Raw genomic sequence first — 22,301 nt, 5'->3', positions numbered from 1 at the left:
GAGAAAGGGAAGTCAGATAATATATGGCTATATAACCTATAATATATAAGAGATTTATATGAAAATTACTTGTACTGTGTTGCTGGATAATATATTCAAGACAAGTGCTGGCCACACAACTCACATGTTATCTCAAGCAAAATGACACAGGATGTCAAGTAAATGATACACTCTTACTAAGGAATAGATCACTTAAAGAAAATAGACTTTTAAATATTTTGAAGTGGTGACAGTCAAAAGGATATGTATGATCCCCCAAAGACTGGATTGTCATATTTCACAATGCCTGAAAAAAAGACCAGTTTTCACAAACCTTTCCTTGCTTACATCAGGTTGTTGGAACTATAATATTGCAGCAAGTGGGTACTCATCCGAAAACAAACACACTGCAACCCAAAATTCAGGACCCAAATTTGAAATTATGTGAAAAGATCGCGAAGATCTAAAAAGAGATCATATGGGTTCTAAGTTACAGCCATCAACTCTGCATTGCAGCAACTTTTTCTCATGCTAAAATGTTTTGGGTTTGGGTCAAAATTATTTGAAGGGTTTATTTTAGTTTAAAAAAATACTAAACAGAAATTATTTTATGTAGTCTGGTTGTTTGGTTTTGGTGTTTAGGTCATCTCTTAAAAATTTTATGGGAAGAAATAACTAAAAAAAAGATGCTTGTTCATGGTTGATAAAGAAAGATCTGAGTTTTGTTCATGATTAGGTTGTCTTACAAAGAAATAAGCTACCAGTGTCAAATGAGACCATTCAGAATCCCATTATACCTAATTAAAATCCTTTTTTTCCTAGGATTAATAGAAGTTCGGAGTGTGAATAACTTTGCTTAAGCAGATTCACAAATCTGGCTGCAGTAAATTACAGATGAGACCTCCCAGGAGCAGAACAAACCCCATCAAGACTCTCATAAACAAAATGCCAGCATCTGGAGCCAGAGAGAAAAGCACAGTCAGGATAGAGAGAAGAATTACAGACCTGGGATTAGACTATACATCAACACCATCTAAGGAGAAAGAAAAGCTCTTTATTTATTGCTTACCAGCCTCCAGGGCATAAGTGTCACTCAGCATTAGCATTCACCTTTATAACTGTGTTTTGATTTACAGCTCCACCCCAGCACAGACAAAGCAGCCAACTATGTGTCCATGAGAACATGCATGCATTGAGTATATCCCAACTGCTTTCTCTTCCCTCTCATACAGATTACACACATACAGTTTCTCTTGGCCTGAGCCTGAAATAGCGGTTGTGAGAGATGGGATCTGATCTGCATTACTATACAAGTGACAAAAGAATATTATGTTATATAGTAATTTATGTTCACATAGGTCAAGCATCAGTTGAAAGGTTAGGAGATATTAGGCACAAAGGTGTTATTTCACATTAGTCGTAGCTGTACTGATGCTTTGCAAAGCCAGGAGCTAACAGCTAAAATGCACCAAGACCACTGAGGTGACAAACTCTCTGTGCTCTGCTGTCTATAGTGACCAGATCTATGACTACTTAGGTAAGTGTATCAGACCAAATTCTATCCTTTTTGTCAAACCTGGGCTATTCCACTTCTCAAATGCAATCAGATCTTCTCCTCTCTCTGGTGGACTCTATTGCTTCTTGATATTTAACTTTTCATGTTTTTTTTCACAGTGGTACCCCCAAGATCAGCTGTGGATGCTGAGTACTTCTCAGAGCCAGCTTTCACATAAGGTTGGATGCTCAGGTGTTGCCAATCGCAATGGTTGGCTCTTGACTGCTCAGGAGTTCACTTAATGTCTTAAAACCCACACTGTTAAGCCCTGCTCATCAGTACCATCTGTGCTCCTCGCCCCATTTTTACAAGGTATGTTAATATTCTCAGGCCAAAATAGATAAAATATCTGAGGTATTAAACCAATCCAGTGTTTGACTAAGATTCTGCAAGCAAGCACTGTTTATAGTCTTGCAGGTATCCACATCACAGATCTGCATCACTGGCAATGGATGGATGCAAACCTGGCATGGATTTCTGCTAAGATGGTCCCATGCAGAAATAGCTAAGGCTGAAATGTCAATTTAGCTGCTCAGACGCTAAATACAGTGCTCTGACTTTTACTGTCTGAATTCAAAAGAGCATCCATGTGAAAGAACAGGCATTGCACTGACCTCTGAAAACCAGTCCCAAAGGGTTTTGACAGGCTTACTGCAGACGGTAGCTCAAGGTTTCTTTTTCTAGCTGACAAATCACCCATAAGAATGGAACCAAGGAAATTTTTCAGTATTTTTTTAACTTCCTTCAGTTTCATATTTATTTTGTTCAGAACAGGAGAGGCTGAAAAGTTTCACTTCTACTATCAGACAAGAAAGGAGTTCCAATCATGCTGTTATAATCATGCAAATCAAAGTCAACTCTCCACATAGGAAAGCATTCTCCTTTGGTTTCAAATAATATTAAGCTAATAATTGAGGGAAGCATCTTTAAACAAGTACTCATTGGATTTGACACCTTTGATCTAATCCATTTTCCCTCCCACTTGCCCCTGAATAGGCAGCTCCTCAGCACTTCAGAAACTCCCATGCACTGTGACCCATGCATTACGTGCTATTCACCAACACCAAGAGTCTCACAGAAGAGCAAACTTAATCACTCCCTAGGGAGGAATGGAAGGTGATTCAGAGGACAGACTGTAGCAAAGGTTTTGTGCATGGAGAGGCTGGAGAGAATTACTGCTAAGATTTTATTAGCATGAATAAACACTATGACGTTTTTGATGCCTCGGGCTATAGAAGTGCAATCATTTCAATGAAGACCATATTTCTTTCCATCTTTCCATTGGTCCTGTACCACATTGAGCAATCCATCTTGCTCACATATCCTATATAGTGACATATATATTTTTATTTCTTTGCTTCTTGGAAATAATGTTTAACCTTTTGAGCACTGCAAGTGATTTGAGCTGTGAGAGCAAGCACTCTGCAGATTCTACTTTCCAACATGTTCCTGGCAGAGGGTATGAATCATACTATTAAATGCAATGAGTGAAGGTTGAAAGAAAATACCAGCTAAATAGTCAGAACTATTCCATATGTGTGTATTCATTGTGGCTAGATAAAAGTGTCATAGAATCATTTTGGTTAGAAGAGACCCTCAGGATTATCAAGTCCAACTACTAACCGAACTCAGGTATTAAACCATGTCCCTAAGACCCTCATCTACTTTTCTTTTAAACCCTTCCAGGGATGGTGACTCCACCACTTCCCTGGGCAGCCTGTTCCAATGCCTGACAACCCTTTCCATGAAGACATTTTTCCTAATATCCATCTGAACCTCCCCTGGTGCAACTTGAGGCCATTTCCTCTCGTCCTGTCACTTGTTACCTGGGAGAAGAGACCAACCCCCTCCATGCTCCAAGCTTCTTTCAGGCAGTTCAGAGATCAGAAGGTCTCCCCTCAGCTCCTGTTCTCCAGCTGAACCCCCCAGGTCCTTCAGCTGCTCCCCACCAGATTTGTGCTCCATGAACAGGTGGAGGACAACCATGTATAGCACCATCAGGTACCAAATTTCTGAAAGCTGCTACACGATCCTGCTGCTCTACTGATGCCAACAGTGACCTACTACACAAAAGCAGCAGGGTCTGGATGGCTGGAGATGAGTAGCAGAAGAGTAACAGGGGGTATGGATTCCAGACACTTTTCAGCTGTAGCAAATGTGTGTTTGCTCACAGACATAGCAATGCTGATGTTTTTGTCACCCAAATGTCATTCAAATGAAAGATGTGCCAGTAATTCTTCGCTTTGAAACAGTTGCAAACTCATAAATCTAGATGCTTAGCAACACGAAGGAAAAACATCACATTCTGTGTTGCTGAGGGTTCAAAACTCATTTAAGAAACAAGGAAATGATTCTCATTGAAAAATTATGTAATAATTATTATATTCCTTTTTAAGTTCATGAGCAAAAAAACCAGTTATCTGAAATTTTGCTTCAGTTTTAAATTAATGCTAAATATTTCTGCACACAATGCTTGTGTGAAGAAAACCGCAAAACTGAATCCACTCTCAGCCTCCATTCAGCCGATTCAGTCATGTGGTGCAGTTTCTCTTTAATTGAATGATTTATGTAACTATGAAGCCCTCTGTGAATTTTAAAATTGAATATATCATTGATGACTGTCTCCAATGAAGCCTGAAGCTTAGAATTAAAAAATTATTAGTATTTTCATTAGGAAAGTTCAAGAGCTCAGGTATTGAAAAAGACCAAATCCCAGAGTCCCTAGCAGGCTTGTGCTGAAAATTTTTCTGCAATTATTCAGAATTTTCTCTTCGCTATGAATTATTTAAATAAAATCATTCCCCAGACACAAAATTTCAAGGCCAGAAGAAACCATTGCAGTCATTCAACCTGACCTACTTTTTAATGCAGACCACAGTCGCACCTTTACCTTCTCACTGGTCTTTCCAGTTGGGCCATTAGTACACCGTAGACTCCCATCCTCTGCAATATCTTCCCTGATGTAACGTGCAGCCCATCCTAATATCTACAGCAATGCCCTGTGTGTTTTACTGTGTCACCTCAGATGATGTGCTTTCTGTCTACATTTTCTTTTACAATTTGGGATTTTTTATTCAACAGTTCTCAGCCCTGTTTTGCACCCTTATTTTCCCAATCAGACTGGTTTGTCTGTCAGTGAAGGATTATGTGGTTGCACTGGACTAGGATATAATGTACATTTTTAACCACTAATAATAACACAAAAATAATCGATAATTTAATAAAAGTCCACCGAGGTACCTTCACCAGAAGCAGCTGGTACTCAGATACTACTGGTAAAGGGTGACCCGTGGATTATTTACTGTCCTTTGGCATAATCCTCAAATGCACAGTAAAAAAGGAATGTAAAAATTTGTTCTTGCAGAAAAAGTTACCTAAATTATCAGTTTAGACCCTATGTGGCTGCATGACAGGGAAGTGAAGTAATTTTCCAGCTTATTTAGGGTACCAAAAGCTCAGGCTAAGACTGAGCCTGTGTCAGGTTTAATGGGGGAGTGAACTGCTCATTCATCTTGATGCACAGACACGGTCATACTCTAATGAAAATCTTATCACAGCTTGTGGTTTTTTCTTTTTAATTTGTTTGAATTTGTTTCTACCACCAGCCCCAAAACTCTATATTTTGCTGAATCATTTCCATCTAAAAAAATATTATATATATATGTAACAAAAAATTCCACTGTTAAAAAAGCCTTGAGCCAAAGAACAGTATCTAAAATAATTAAGAAAAAAAAGAAAAAAGAAAAAAGAAAATAGAAAAAAGAAAAAAGAAAAAAGAAAAAAGATAAATAAGAAAAAAAAACAAAACAAAACAACCCCAAACAAAAACCAAGCCATCAAACAAACAAAAAAACCCAAAACCAGAACAAAATCAAAACCAAACTAGAATAACTGTACAAAAAATGGGGATTGAGTAGCTTTGAATGGGCTTTGATCATCTTTGCCTATCGAACCCTTTGTGCTGCTAACTTTATTGACTTACAATACAATGAGAAGCCTTTAAAACCATGAGAAATTAAAGGGTCACCTCCTCTGGTCTTCAATGATGTTTCCATTTTACCTTTAAGGCTACAGTCTTTACACTGCTTTTTTTGGTTGTTTGGTTTGGTTCGGTTTGGTTTGGTTTGGTTTGGTTGGGGTTTTTGGTGTGTTTTTTGTGAGTTTTGTTGTTGTTGTTGTTGTTGTTGTTTTTAATCTTGAGGGATCCCCAAATGCCTGACAGAATGTATATAGTAGGTAAGTAGGCAAGTACCTTTAGGTGGTCGCTTTTTTGGGACCCTTAAAACCATCTAGAAGACACTGGGATGAAACAGTCAGCACCGGTTTTCATCAATAAATTCTTAGTAAACATTTTTGGGTCTGGGGGCTTCACTGACTATCTTGAAGTGCTCCTGTGGAAATTCAGACACTAATTAAAGCTGATTGTCCTAGGCAACAGGGAAGGGGTTTGCTGCCTTTTCCCACATCTCTCTATAAGCTAAATTTCCTCAGGTTGGGTTCATCATGGATTCTACGTCTTCTCCTGTCCTGGTTGACTGCTCTTGCTGCAGTACAAAAGCTGGGAAACAGCAGCAGTATTTTTCCTCATGACACATAACTTTTCAACCCTCCCTGAGAGTATTTAGGTGTAAATATTTACGTAGATGAGGTTCTTAGCAACATGGTTTAGAGGTGGACTTGGCAGTGTTAGCTTAATAATTGGACTTGATAATCTGAAAGGCCTTTTCGAACCAAAATGATTCTGATTCTATTATTGTAATTCAGATGCCTGTCTGCTTATAAACACACCTGCAGCCTGGAATTGTCTTAATATACATGATTCATACATGATTGTGCTGTTCTTGTACACTAACTTAGGCCATTGGCCAGAGCAGTAGCTAGAAAAACAGCTCAAATGGACAAAAACAGCTCGAGAGGACATCGGATTAAAGAAAGAAATGCAAAAATCTCATGACCTGGAGAGACAAACTCATCTTCTCCAATTGCCTTCTCAAGATCCCTCAAGTTTCTTTAGATATCTGTCATATTTTATTTTCTTGGATGATGCTGCAGATATTCTTCTGACCTTTAGAAAAGTTTGGTCTACAAATGCAATCAGCGTCAAAACTTCTAATTTACTTGACCCCTACGAATGCCAGCACAAAGAAGAAAAAAAAACAGAGCTTACCACAATTACTTGCCCAATCTTCAGTGAAAACACTAAAGAATTCACATAATGTCTTTTATGCTCGGAAAAGGAAATTAATCATCCTCTCTCCACCCCTTTCAAAACAACGATGCTTCATTGGGATGGCCTGAGCCAACAGAATCCAATATCAGGAAGACTTATTGCATTTTCACTTCATCATTCATGTCATTGAGAAACAATTATGGTATAAATAAGTCCAGAGATTAGTTTGGAACTGATAACTGATTATAAAAGTACCACAGCACTCTTTCTACTTTAACGCTTTCTATCAACAAAAGAAAGAGAAAAAAAAAAAAAAAAAGAAAAAAGAAAAGGAAGAAAGGAAAAAAAAATATAACACTGTTTTATTGTTTATTATTATTTCTGTAGCAACAATTGTCTCAAGATTCCAGCTGGGAAGAAAAGACTGTTCCGTTAAACAGATGGTAGAAGATCATTTCTGCTTTTTTAAGTGTGATGGGAAATGTATTATATTTTATCCACAAAGCAGAATAAGAACATGAGATCTCAGTGCAGCACAACAGCTGTAGTTGCACTGCAAATGGAAATCTTTTAACTTCATGTCCCTCTCTTCTTCTTTAGCCCCTTCTTCCTTATCCTCCCCTTTATCTTCACAATTAACCATCACTCCAATGTTTGCTACTGGCTGAAAACAGTCGTGTACGTTTTTGGGACTTAAATATCCTTTAAAGAAATCTTCAAAGCCTAAGAGCTCTTTTCAACAAAGAGAACAAATCAGTCTACAAAGTTTCCTCAAAGACTGATGAAGCCAGACTCTCCCTGGTTAAAAATTAGGCATGAGTTGGTGGCATCAACAGAACTTCACTGATTTTTATCCCCTAGAAATGCAAACCTTTCTATAATTAGCTCTCCGTAAATCTTTCCTGGTATGTAATTAAGGCAACACATCCCTTGTTTACTGTCACTGGCAGAATTGTTTTGCAATCTGTTCATTATTGGGAGAAATTGCCATTTATACTTTTCTTCTTATTTTTCTGCACGCACAAAAATATCTCATTTTTTCCACTAAGCATGGGGCCTGTCATATACTGATCGCACAACTATCTTCTGAGGTCAGCAACTCCTTATTAGGAGTCTGTTAGGAAACTTTGAAGCAAGGACCGATGTCAGTGATTTCAGCTTTCCTTCCAGTTCTGTGATCTGAATATTCTCAAAGGCACAAAAGTTACCCACTTCACTCAGAAGACCTGACTGTGCTTTGCCGATATATTCTTGGATTTCAGAGGTCTTTTGTGTGTCTAGTGTCCACTTTCCTATAGCAAGCAGGAAGGAAGTTGCAGAAGAAGCACAGTCTATTTGGTCCATGAAACAGCTTAAACTCTCCCCAAAATTCAAAAGAAAGTTTCATCTCATCCACTAGTTCACTGAAAAGCTCTGATACCCTCAAGACACAACTGTATTAGTAAATGAAATGTGTCCAGGACCATTCTCTGGCATTGCGTAGTCCATCTCCACACAGCTGAACTCTCTTATCCTTCAAAATGAGGTAGGCAGATTGTAACTCTTAATTGGGAATGATCTTTGGTTTATCAGAATAGGGAATGTCCAGATGCAGCCTCCTTGCCCACACTGAACATATTAATTCACTCCCTTTGCCCATTCCAAAGAAGTAACCCACCCACAGCACACATAATTAGGCCAATAATTAGGCTTAAGGTCAACTGTGGACAGCCACTATAGACACAGATCATATCAAGTATGGCCATTCTCTTCACACAGTCCCCCAGCACTTTCCCATCAGGCTTTGTGACCTCACATGCTGTACAAACATGCCCACGGGACACACACCTTGGGATCCTTGTAGAACACTACACTTTTGGCTGCAACAATATATAGCAACAAGAATTGTATGCCATGGTACCTGAGTTGCCACAGAGGGCACGAAGGAGGTCCTAAGCAATGCAGAGGTGAGTCAAGCTTCACCAGTTGGCCCAGGACACATCATACTCCCTCTGGGATAGCCCATGCAAACTCTGTAGATATCATGTTGGATGGCTTGCTCAGTATGTCAAGACGGATTTGCAGCTGCAGATATTTTTCTGAAGCTGGGCATCTAAGGTCATGACTCCTCACATAGTGGGGTAGCAGGGTGATCAACAGAGTGCTGTCAGTGCCTTTTCCCTCATGGTTTAGAAAGCATCAGGGGAAGACCTGAATAATTCTGAATGGTACCCAAGTTCACACCAGCCTGAGCACCTCTGCACAGGGAACTGTTGGAGAGAGTCCAGCACAGAGCAACAGAGATGCTGAAGGGAGTGGAGCATCTCCCGTGTGAGGAAAGGCTGAGGGAGATGGGGCTCTGGATCTGGAGAAGAGGAGACTGAGGGGTGACCTCATTAATGTTTGCAAATATATAAAGGGTGAATGTCAGGAGGATGGAGCCAGGCTCTTCTCGGTGACAACCAATGATAGGACAAGGGGAAATGGGTTCAGACTGGAACACAAAAGGTTCCACTTAAATTTGAGAAGAAACTTCTTCATGGTGAGGGTGCCAGAGCCTGGACCAGGCTGCCCAGGGAGGTTGTGGAGTCTCCTTCTCTGCAGACATTCAAACCTGCCTGGACACCTTCCTGTGTAACCTCATCTGGGTGTTCCTGCTCCGGTGGGGGGATTGGACTGGATGATCTTTTGAGGTCCCATCCGATCCCTGACACTATGTGAGTTTGTGTGCACCACACCAGAGTCTGCAATGTGACACACTGTACTGGCCAGGTCACTAGTAAGTAGCAATGCCAGAATAAAAAAATAGCATTCTAAAGGGACCAAGAATCCATCCTACATGAGCTATATGTGAAGGGACTTCACATTTTCCCCTGGACTTTCCTATCTTGAATGAAGGGTTATGAAGTCATTACCTCCTTGGCAGGTGACAAAGTGCCTTCTATGTCACAGCATAGGTAATTATATGGAGCACATGGCAACTGTATATTTCTTTTGTTCTTATGTTACATTTGAATTCCATTAGGATGCAACTGCCTGTCATGAAAATAACAAATAATGTCATTAGAGAGGCCCTGTGATTCAATCCCTTTCCCTCAGAGAGAAATCAAGCTAAAGTGGTTTCCTCTGCTTTCCCAAGATGATTAATATATATTGGAAGAGGCACTGGAGATGATCCCTTATGAGGCATGCCAATTAAGGCTGGGAGGAAGAAAATAAATTAAAAAATTGTCCCAAACTGAGCACTGCATGTATTATCATAATTTTTATAGACCTGGCACTCTGCTGTCCATGTCACAGCCCCAGCGTAGCCTGAAAGGCTGAAAGGCTGCTTGCATAGGGTAATATTCCTTATTTCTTATAATGATATCAGTTTACATGTGTAACAGCCTCGCTGACTTCTTTTCAGTTTTATTTAAACTGCTTAGAAAGTAACATAAAGTAAACCAGAAAGAGGAATGCTAATAGTATTTGAGTGGGAAGGAGTATGTATGGAATTAATCTGCTTACTAATCACTCCCTACATAAAACCAGTATAAATTAATAGACAGCTTTTTGGATCACTTCATCCCACCTACCCAAAAGGTGATATTTAAGTCAAAATGCAGACCTTTGTGGAATTCTGTCACAATACAACCTTACTGCTGCCAGCAGTTGGAAGAAGTATTTGGGCTTTCAAAGCACAAATGCACACTTTATTCTGCCACTTCTGATGGGACAAGCTTAGGATAGAAAGATCTGAATGTGAGAAAAGCATCCAAGGATAGCAATGCTTTAAAGTGAGGAGCATCCAAACTCATCCATCAGTACTTCCAATGGATGAGTGACTTCTAAACTGGAGACTTGCAAGACTCAACAGCAGATCAGACAGTCAAAATCAGAAGAGGCTTAGCTAAGCCACCGTAACTTCAGCCTGAGACAATGCCAGGCCAGTGCAATGACTGTTCTTCTATTCTTACAAATAGTCTGGCTTAGCCAGTTGAAACAGCAAATGTAGTTGATCAAGTACATTGTGCTGATAGGGGTAAAACTGTTCAGAACAAATTGACTTGCTGTGGCCCGAGTGATGAATGAGGAGATAAAGTGCTCATGGGCCTGATCTTACACCTCAGAAGTCAACAGAAACATTCCACATGACAGGAAAGATACAAGACTGAACATTTCCTTAATACTGAAGTCTTCAGAGATTGTCCTACCCACATTAGTTACAGCTATGCCTTTATATGCAAACAATTTTCCTTCTTTCAATGGAGACAACTGAAAACTATTCTTAGTACTGTAGGAATATCCTGTATTGCAAGAAAGTCTCATGTTTACAGCCCTTTGCAGATTGAATAATTATTGTTGTGGACACTTGGAAATTGGTATCCAAACTACAGAGAATTATTTTTTAGATCTCTGCACTGCATGTTAAAATATACCCCACCCACAGAACAGGGGAGGAGGTTGAGTTTTTAGAAAAGAAAATGTCATGACTAGATGGTCTAGGGAAAATGCTTTAATTTACAAGTTCTACTCAATTCTCTTCAGTCCCACTCTTCGTGTCTTAATTTGACAGGTAACGTAGTGTTGTTAACGCTGAAGTCACCCTAAGTGTACACAGTGTAACTGAAATCTTGATACTTGTTGCTAAAGAGAAAAGAGTGCTGTTACCTGTACGTGTTAAAAATAACAAGATAAATGTGTGAAGTGTAACAGAACTGATACTTGAGATGAGAACAGCTTTGACTACCTACTTTACAACCTAAATGATGGAGAGAAATGGAACAGCAGATGCCCCTTATACATCCCTTTATATAGATGGTGAAGGAAATACAGCCATATGTTATAGTTTTAATTAGATTTTCTCAAACTGTGCATTCTAGTCAATAGTTTTGGTGGGAGGAAAGGAAATCATCTCCTTAAGGCTGTAATTGGCATTAATCACAGTTTGTCTCTTTCTGCAGAGGCCAAAGACAAAAGAACTGGAAAGAAATTAGAGGCACCCAGCACCTTCTGGGTTCAAGGAACAAACACCTTGGAGTTCTCCTTGTTCTGCTGAACCTTTCTCCAAGTACTCCAGCAACAGCAGAAAATGAAAAAGCAGAAAATCACAGAATCACAGAATCGACTGGGTTGGAAAAGACCTCAGAGATCATTGAGTCCAACCCTTGGTCCAACTCTAGTCCGTTTACTAGATCATGGCACTAAGTGCCATGTCCAATCTCAGTTTAAAAACCTCCAGGGCCGGTGAGTCCAGCACCTCCCTGGGCAGCCATTCCAATGCCTGACCACTCTCTCTGTAAAGAATTTCTTTCTAATATCCAGCCTCAGTTTCCCCTGGTAGAGTTTAAGCCCATGCCCCCTTGTCCTGTTGCTAACTGCCTGGGAGAAGAGACCAATCCCCACCTGGCTAGAACTTCCCTTCAGGTAGTTATAGAGAGTGATGAGGTCACCTCTAAGCCTCCTCTTCTCCGGACTAAACAACCCCAGCTCCCTCAGCCTCTCCTCATAGGTCTTATGTTCAAGTCCCTTCACCAGTCGTGTTGCTCTTCTCTGGACCCGCTCCAGCACTTCAATGTCTTTCCTGAATTGAGAGGCCCAGAACTGAACACAATACTCCAGGTGTGGCCTCCCCAATGCAGAGTACAGGGGAAGGATCACTTCCCTTGTCCTGCTGACCACGCTATTTTTAATACAGGACAGGATACCGTTGGCCTTCTTGGCCACCTGGGCACACTGTTGGCTCATGTTGAGCTTCCTGTCAATTAGTCCTCCCAGGTCCCTTTCTGTCTGACTGCTCTCCAGCCACTCTGTGCCCAGCCTGTAGCACTGCAGGGGGCTGTTGTTGTACCAAAAGGTAAGTAACTGCCATAAAGTGGGAATATGTAAAGGCATCTCACTGGTGCTGGCACTTTGCAGGATGATGGTTTATGCTCAAGATGAAGATTGGATGGAAAGACCTATTATGGAGCAACACTATTTCCCAAACTGAAAGCATCTGAATTCCCCAAATTCTCAAACGTATTTCAGGTGAAAAGCAGCTAATACGCTTTCCCTGCATAAACCATAGGACTTTGATTCATTACTTCTGGTGAAATCATCTGCTCCAGGCTTTTAGTATTCAGCCCAGAATCACTTTTTAATACAAGAGATATGGACAATGAGTGCAGGGTGTTAAGGCTCAACACCTTGCACTCAGGTTTTGAGGTTACAGCATTGCACTTGTCTATTTCATACCAATTGCTTAACTAGAGGAATGGTTTGAATACAGAGCACAGGGCTGGTTGTCAGAAGCAACACATTTCCTAAAGAGAGGTAAAAATGAAATGTCATTTAGATACCAAGAGAAAACGGCAGCAAAATCAGATAGTTCTGTTGTTATCTAACATTCATCAAAGGGATCAGTATACTTAATTGCTGGTATGAGAACTCCTTTATTATGTCATCTGGTATTGCGTGTTGGAAAGTACGTATCAATTTAGAAACGTAGACTCTGTTCATTTCAGAAGAAAAAAAAATCCATAGACTTAAACTATATTCCATTAGGATCTTCATTCTGACATTTATGGCTCAGCAGACCCACTCTTTGCCTTACAGAAAGCCTACTTGAATACCCCTGCCCACCTGAAAGAGCTTGTCTACAGTCAGAATCCATTACCATCTAACCTACTTTATTTCTACTGAAAATATTTCCCTGGTACAAAGGGGCACACCGCTGCTCTTCCTTCTGAGAAATGCATCCCACTGTAATTTTATTGGCAGTTGTGTCTATAGGTTACATCACATGCCAAATATGGGGTGATTTTAGAAAACAAAACATAACAAGGTGACCATGAGTATGTTCTTTTTGGAGTTTCTGCCATGTCTTTGGGAAATCACTAGATGGGTTAGATAATGATTCATTTACATGGACAAGCTATAGCTTAAATTAAAACACAATAGCTGTTATGTAGTGTTTCTAATAAGCAGTCCTGCACCACTTTGGGAGTTCACATTCACTCTATCTAGTAGTAGAAAAAACAGCTAAACATCTAAATCATCTTTCGTAGGAACCTTGTTCTCTCTGCTGATTTTCAAAGGAGCATAGGGCAAATGTGCATCCCTGGCAGACATCTCAATTAAGTGATTAACATCTCTATCTCTGTATGTTGATTAGTCTAGGCAGAATAGGACTGAATATACAAATTCTAAGTCTAGAATATTTTTTTTTCCTCGAACATGAAGTTTTTGTTACCTGGAAGACACCTAAAACAATAAGAAACTCATCTTCAGACCCTGCATGCAATTAGCTAATTAACTAATTTCTATCAATGCACTCTAATAAGTAGCTACTGTAGGAAGTTAAAAATTGTAAAATAAGGTACAAGATTTGAAAGCATCCAGGAAAGAAGGAGGCAGAATAAATGATTCTGATAGCAGGTGAATTCCTTTTGGAAGCATGGAAAAAATAATCCTTAGTGTTATGGGGCCATGTCTCTTCTTTGGGCCTTTGCCTAGGATGTTCTTTCTTTTTCACCTTCATTTCATGCAGTCTTCCACAAGGAAGTTTAGTGTCCAAAAGTCTCTTCTTCTTCATGTAGTCTCACTGTAGTACAGAGATCATAATGTTCCATTATGTGTTAATCACTAACATAGCGCAGGTGGTGGTTTGAGTTTTTTCCTTCTAGCTCTCCTACATTTAATAACAACACTCTGAGATGAGAGTCTTCCAGGAAAATGATACAATCACTTCAAAGTCCTCAGTGTGTTAGATCACTCTTTTTTGGATGTTTTATTTAATTTTTGAAGTCTGTAGAGTGGAGACCATGACCTTCTACCTGTCCATTTTAGGTCCTCGTGTCCTTTGTTGTATTTGTTGCCCAGGTGCAAGAGGACAGACCAAGTGACCTGTTTATTCTTTCCTGTCCTGCCATATTGTGGCTGTGAGCCTGTAAGACTTGTGAGGGTTCGCTTGCCAAAACAGCAGAAAGGTTATTTATTTTAAAAAATGTGTGTTTGACCCTTTGATAAAGGGAATTGAGCTTACTAAATGCCACATTAAATTACATAAGACAGAATATAGGTCTAGAGTATCACACATCTGTTCTTCTTACTCTATGGGAGAATAAATGGTGCGGTGAAAGAAATTGTCCTTGTGAGCTATGGAGAGTTTCCTGGGATTTGTAAGTCTGTGTTCATCATTAAAAGGACTTTACCTAGTGTTAAATGCATATATCTGCATATTCAGAGGCAAAAGGAAGGGCACAAACGAACAGCACTACATGCATCTTTAATGTATATTGGTTTTCTTTCCCTAATGTATTTATAGTTGCTTCACTTGCAGCCTTTTTTTTTAGAGTTTTGTAGGTAATTATGCTTAGGGATCCTTCCATCTTTCAGTGTCTATGTTGTCTTGCACCCTCATTTTGCCCATCAACTCTACAGTAGCAAACCCTATGGCTAGTTTAAACCGCATTTGATAGAGAAGTAAATGTTTCAAAGTTACAATGATCCTTTAAGTTTTGTGGAATTTTACATTTAGCCAAAAGGATGTCTTAACACTACACACACTTTTGGGACTTGATCCATCTGACCTATTTTATACATCTACTGAGACATTTAAAATCCGTGAGATATCTGGCCCTAGAGCACTTATTTCTTGCCAGGTAGTACAAAAAGAGCCTAGATAATTAGATCATAGAATCATTCAGGTTGGAAGGGACCTTCAAAGGTCACCCAGTGCCACCCCTGCCATGAGCAGGGACATCTTCACCAGCTCAGGTTGCTCAGAGCCCTGTCCAGCCTGGCCTGGGATGTCTCCAGGGACGGGTCATCCACCACCTCTCTAGGCAACCTGGGCCTGTATTTTACCATCCTCATTGTAAATAGTGTCTTCCTCGTGTCTAGCCTGAATCTCCCCTCTTTTAGTTTAAAACCATCACTCCTTGTCCTATTGCAACAGGCCTTTTTAAAGGGTCTGTCTCCATCTTTCATATAGGCCCCTTTTAGGCACTGAAAGGTCACAATAAGGTCTCCCCAGAGCCTTATCTTCTCCAGGCTGAACAGCCACCAATCGCATTGACCGATCTCCATTAATCATAGCAGGAACTGAGACAGGCACATTTATGTGGCAATCTCAGACTGAATCATGTCCCTAGGGCTCCAGTCTGTAGCCTAAAAAGGGACTTTTTAGTGACATTTCACATGTCCCAATATATCTGAGATACCTGCAGTTGCTGTGCCAGTCTGATCTGATAAAGAATCTGCAAAGAATTGAGCCCTGCTTAAACAGCAGCTGAAGGTAATCTCAGGAAATATTAAAAGGTACCTAAGGCTCATGTTTAGTCAAATTACTCTGCAAAAAGCAGAAGAAAATCATTCATGAATATACACCTTCACATGTTTTCCTTCCCCTTTAGATTCTGTTTCTTCCCTAATGCTTGTCAGCTCACACCAAAATCTTCTGGAGGAGAGCTGTTCTCCCTGGATGTTGCTTTATTCATCTGCTCAGCATCCGAATTGGATCTCCTGAGAAGACCAAAGGTTCTCTTGGTCTTCTTTTGCTCCACCTATTACAAAATCTACACACGATTTTGTGAAGGAGCCTCAAAAAAAAGAAAGTGTATGTTTCCTCATCCTACCAGCCTAATTCAAAATGAAAATTTCCCATGATTAATTCACAGTCCCCTTCAAACCTCTTTAATTCAGTTTTTTGTGTCCAATCAGGTAATTTAAAAAACTCCATTTGGCTAAGTTGAACAGTCATGCAGCTGTGGTGAACGACCAGGAGCAGATGCTTATGAAATCTGTTAGCATGAAAAATTCATAGAATTTTTCTGGATATAGATTAAAAAAAAAAAAAAAAAATCAAAGTATCTCTTTGAGAAGGAATAAAAGACAAAATTAATTAAATATGTGACACAGAACAGTTTATTCTGTGTCGAATGACAAAAACAAGAAACAGCTTTTGAAGCCTGTACAACCACCTTTCAGTAGGGCAGCATAGAGCAACAGACCCACTGAAATCTTATGAAAAAGGCATCCCTGCCCATAACTGACAGCTAGACCTGCACATGTCAAATCTAATTTCTCCTACAGAACAAGGTTTTTCACAACACCAGCTCAACAGAAAAAAACACCAACTCTACCAGGGTAGGTGTCAAGCTACCTGCTGGGAAAAAGTCTTCTATGAAGCAGAAGCAAGGGATTGATGTTGGATTATCAACACTGCCATTGAGGAACTCAGTTTTCTGAGCCAACAGCTGGTGCAGTCCGCTGATATCTACTACAACTATATATGTGAATGTGGGTGGGGAATTATGCTCCTGGTCTGGGTCATCTGATTTGAGGTGTTTTTTGACAGAATTAAGGTAGCACTTGACAGAAAAGTCAGAAGTTTTCAATAATTGGCAAAATGTCACCTTTGCCATGTTCTGAGGCATTCAGCTCTCCATCAGGCTCCCAAGAAGCTGAAAGGTCTTGTTCACAAGGCTAAGACAACATTATTTTCCCAAATAACTTTACTTTTAGCTTTCAGACATATTGTTTCCCATCCAACCAAAGTTTTGGCCATAGTAAACCATGAATTTATAAGTTTCAAGCTGGAACATCCAGGTTTACCATCTCTGAAGTTGAATGTGAATATGATGCAAAGACTCCATCTGGTACCTATTGCAACTGTGCAGTGCTCCATGGCTCAACCTGTGCTTGCATCTGGCAACTGGCTTTTCACCAGCTCCTGGTGCCAGTGCAAGGTTTGAAATTCAAACAATTTAATGATGCATGTCCTGGAGACATCAGAAATGGAATTCTGTGCAGAATTCACAGCAGCAGCTGCAATCCCTGGGGCAAAATGGATCACTGAGCAGAGAGTGAACTTGGAGCCAGAATCAGCTTTGAAGAAAACTTCTAGATGAAATTCAACAGTTTGGCACTCTTTAAGAGTGCATTTGGTGCTCTCAAAGAAGTACCCTTAAAATTTTGCCTTCGAAAATTACTTCCCTTCAAAATCAACGTATAGTCTATGAGAATTTTATGCTCTATTCTAGTAATTTTGTGACCAAGTGGGTACATGAGCTTTACCAAACAGAATAATGAGCCTAGAAATTATCAGTGGAGTCCCACAGGCAGTTTTATACTTCAGTTTACTTAAGTAAAAGGACAACCCATCACTCAGCCTATTCTGCTTTATGCACAGGAACATTACACATTCTCCAAGTTGTTCTTTCCTTCAGATTCATCTTTGCATGACCACCACTTTATTTTCAAAGAAGACTGGAATTGCTGTCTTGAGAAAGGAGCCAATTTTATAATACTCCTGACAATGAAGTTATTGTCATGGAAAGGAAACTATGCCTTTCTGTGGGCCTCAACCCACGACCAGCATGGTACCTGCTGGTTATGCCAACAAAGCCCTGATAAAACAACCACAGCAAACTGGATTTGAGCATCTCCTGTGGTAATACTCAAGCGGGCCATCTGCAGCAGCACTTCACCACGTGTCTTGCCAAATGTCTCCTTAGGATGAGGCCAGACATTTTTGTGGCATAACACAGAAGTGCCATCTGCTCTCTGCACAGAGCCTAAGGAAAAAGGAGCACAATTTGATTAAGAAGAAAATAACTGATCCTACATCAATACAATAGCACAGTTTCACTGCTATTGACAAGTTTCAAGGGAATATGCACTAGAATAACAGATTGGCTTTTTTTGCCAGTTACACTAAGAAGTCATCTGCTTTGAATGTGAAACCAAGAAGAAATACTACTCCCAATCCATTGCCCAGCTTCTGAACACAGGTGCCAAAAATTATCCACACAATTTTATATAATCCCTTAAGCACTTGACTCATGATTGACATTCCCCAGCTTCATCTAGCTCATTTAAAACACTAGTTATTCAAAGACATTTGCAGTAGGAAATGATGAGTTCTCCATACAGTTCCCTAATGCTGAGGGAAAGGTAGCATGACCTAAACAGGTAAAGGACCAGTTCTCTATTTGACTCTAGTTTTTGTTGACCACCAAAGTTGGCTGCTGACCTCCTCCTTGCTTCTCTTCCCTCTCCAACTCCTTGACTACTTTCTCTATACAGATAAGGATGGTCTTCCGGAAACAGAGGACTCATATTCTCTAATCATATTCATCCTGCTTAATTATAGTAGCTACAAGGACATGACTACTTTATACAGTTATTCCTGTCTAGTCACTGGGACCCACCAACTGTGATTTATCTCATTTATTCTAGATATATTAAGCCAAAAATTGCACCCCCAAAAGAAGCACAAAGGAATGAATGGAAAATCTATCTGGACTATTCAGGGATTCTTCTGACCCAAACCACAATCAGAAACAGTAATTGATAAAAACAGAGCCTGTTCTGTCACTATGGGAAGAGATTTCCAAGCCTCAGACATTTAATTGGTTAAAGACTCTTGTTTAGGTGATCAAACTGTTTCATGATCAGAGGTAAAATATCTCTGAAATCCCATAGTCTTCCTCCCAACAAAGTCTTCTCCTCTTGATCTGCATGACTCAAATGCAGACCACATTGAAAAAAATTAGGGATATTTTCCTCTTCAGCCATCTCAGGGTATTTTCACTGGCGAGGGAAGGATACAACCGTCTATCAGGTAAGTGTCTTGTCTACCCATACATCAGGATGACAGCCACTTTGTTATATTGATAGATTCTAACACAGGCTGGGAGTAGACTTACTGATACATTTCATTACACTTTAACGTATGATGATCTCTCGTTGCTGTCTAGAAGCATTGACTGAGTAGAAGTCCAGCACACTGATTTATTGGAGCTGGCAACTTGAGTCCAATGAAGAATCCATGACAGGGAACTTTTTGCCAATACACAGTAACTTTGTTTACTCAATAGAGGACGTATCTGTCTTTCAGCTGACACTGATTGTTTTTACGTTTTGGTTCTTTTTTTTTCACATGCCCAGGCTCTAAAAGAAAAAAAATAAAAATATCCTGCCACAGAAAGTAATGTATTTTGGCAGAGTAAAAAAATGTTAAACCTCTACGCTGATAAACCAAACAGACTGAGGAGAAAATAACTGTCCTCTTCTGCAGAATAAGGTTTTTTAATTTGAAGCACAGCTCACACTACTAACAATTCCCTAGCTTACAATAGAAACACTCATTCAGACACAAGCAAAATAACACTATTTTTCTACCCTGAAGAGCCTTGAGTGCTCTAATGGAGGGAGATGTGATGGAGGCCAACAGCATCCTGGCTTGCATCAAGAATAGTGTGGCCAGCAGGACTAGGGAAGTGACTGTGCCACTGTATTCAGGACTGGGGAAGCCAAACCTCATATCCTGAGTTCAGTTTTGAGCTCCTCACTATAGGAAAAACCTTGAGGTGCTGGAGCGAGTTGAGAGAAGGGAACAGAGCTGGGGAAGGGGCTGGAGCACAAGTGTGATGGGAGCGGCTGAGGGACCTGGGAGGTTCAGCTGGAGAACAGGAGCTGAGGGGAGACCTTCTGATCTCTGAACTGCCTGAAAGGAGCTTGGAACATGGAGGGGGTTGGTCTCTTCTCCCAAGTAACAAGTGATAGGACAAGAGGAAATGGCCTCAAGTTCTGCCAGGGGAGGCTTAGTTTTGATATTAGGAAAAATGTCTCCATGGAAAGGGTTGTCATGCATTGGAACAGGCCACCCTGGGAAGTGGTGGAGTCATCATCCCTGGAGGTGTTCATAAGGTGTGTAGATGAGATTCTTAGGGACATGGTTTAGTGCTAGAGTCAGGTTATGGTTGGACTCGATCTTGAGGGTGTCTTCCAGCTGAAATTATTCTATGATTCTCACCTGTAGAGATATCCACTTCCTTCAGCATGAATCTTCATGATTGCCAGGGTCTAGCAAATGTATACAACTGGAACACTAGAAAGGCTTATGTGGAATGGCAACAAAGATCACATACTGACACACAAGTCAACAAGTTACATTTGGAAGAAGATATAAAGAATCCCCAAAAGACTTTATCTTTCAGATGTCACTAGAGACAGCGAATACCTATGAGCCAGCTGGGGTGGGAGAAAAGGCTTAGTCATGAAGAGCATCCATTCTGGCTTTGGGCAGAGGGTTTGTGTTCTCACGTGACAGCCAGGTAGTTCACAGAAAACTGCCAAACCCCTTTTTCTACTTATTGATGTTTAGTTCAGGTGACGGCTGTCCTCATTTCATGTTTTAAAACCTTTTATTGGCACATAATAAATGCTTTCTTAACCAAATCGGTTATTCCTCTGTCACATAGTCAAAGAAAAATCAGGGATCTTGTAGAAGTAATGCAGAGACTATTAGGAAATTTGAAACTTCAACAAAAAGTAGAAAAATGTTCTATGATAGCCTCCCACAGAATCTTTTCCATTTTCCACTTAACTTTCCTGAATGACTATAACACTCTACATCTGAAGAGCCTGAAGTGTTACACAGACAGTAAATAGTACACCAAATAATGCAGTAGGTTCAGTCAGGAGATGGCTGTTATCTATTAAAGAGCTGTTTGAGGCTGCACATCCAGCGACACTGGCAAGTTGAGTGGAGTATTTGTTTCCAGAGAAATAAAGTAAATGGTTTATGCGCAGATTTTCTTGAAATTGGGTCATTTGTTTGCTTGCATCTATAAATGGAAGGTTACATGTGAAGGCTGAAGACTCATTCAAGTGCCAGTTGACTGCGCAGAGCTGAAAAGAGAATATGACTTGACAGATACCTTTTAGATCATTTTTTTGGGCCAGAAATTTCAAATATATGTTTACTAAAACACCTACAGATTTTTGACATTTTATGCATATTTTCTGAAAGAAGACATAGAAAAGAGAAAATGTTCTGGGAAGAAGCCTTGGTGACATGGACCTGAGGGTCCTGGTGGACAAGGAGCTGCATATGAGTCAACAGTGGCCACTGCAGCAACAAATCAAGTCAGATCCATAGCTGCATCCACTGAGTCATGACTAGCAGAGTCAGAGAGGGTTTGGCTATCTCTATCTTCCTCTAAGTGACTCTGCACCTAATTATTATTTTTCTTGTGGGAATGGAACAGAATGTGCTGTTGCTTTGGACAAAGAGCTTAAAGACATCTTTGAATATTATTTTTTTTCAGAACAGCTTTGCCATTTACTCAGAACTGTTCACCCTGAGCTGGGCTGATATAAATGAAGCCACTGACAGAGCATTTGTTTGTGCTTATCTGCAACTTTTGTAACTTGAAAAGACTAAGATAAGCCTCTTTTGTTTGCTAGTTCATGAAGCACCAGAAGGACAATTTTCTGTATCTAATTCCTCTGTGAACTTGGCTATGAGCAGATTCACAGGGGCCAACAAGGGAGATTTTCAGCCTAACTCAAGCATTCTTGCAGTGCTCCTCAGGGTTTTTGAGCACTCCAGATTTTACACGAGAAAATGCAGAAAGACCTAAGGCAGAGATCATCATTGAAGGACATAGAAGTCCGCGGTGTAGAAATTTGTGGCAACAACATGTTATTTATAGAGCACAATGTCATGCTAAGCAGATTACACATCCGCTGGGTCAAGCCAGCTCATAGTCAGACCCAGTCATGAAAGACTAAATGTCCAACACTTTGACTTTCTTCTATTTGCTCCTAAGATCAGGTTAAGAACATGGAGAGGCTGCTTCA

Source organism: Columba livia, chromosome 2 (genome assembly GCF_036013475.1).
Source record: "Columba livia isolate bColLiv1 breed racing homer chromosome 2, bColLiv1.pat.W.v2, whole genome shotgun sequence".
NCBI lineage: Eukaryota > Metazoa > Chordata > Aves > Columbiformes > Columbidae > Columba > Columba livia.
This window is presented reverse-complemented; position numbering follows the sequence as displayed.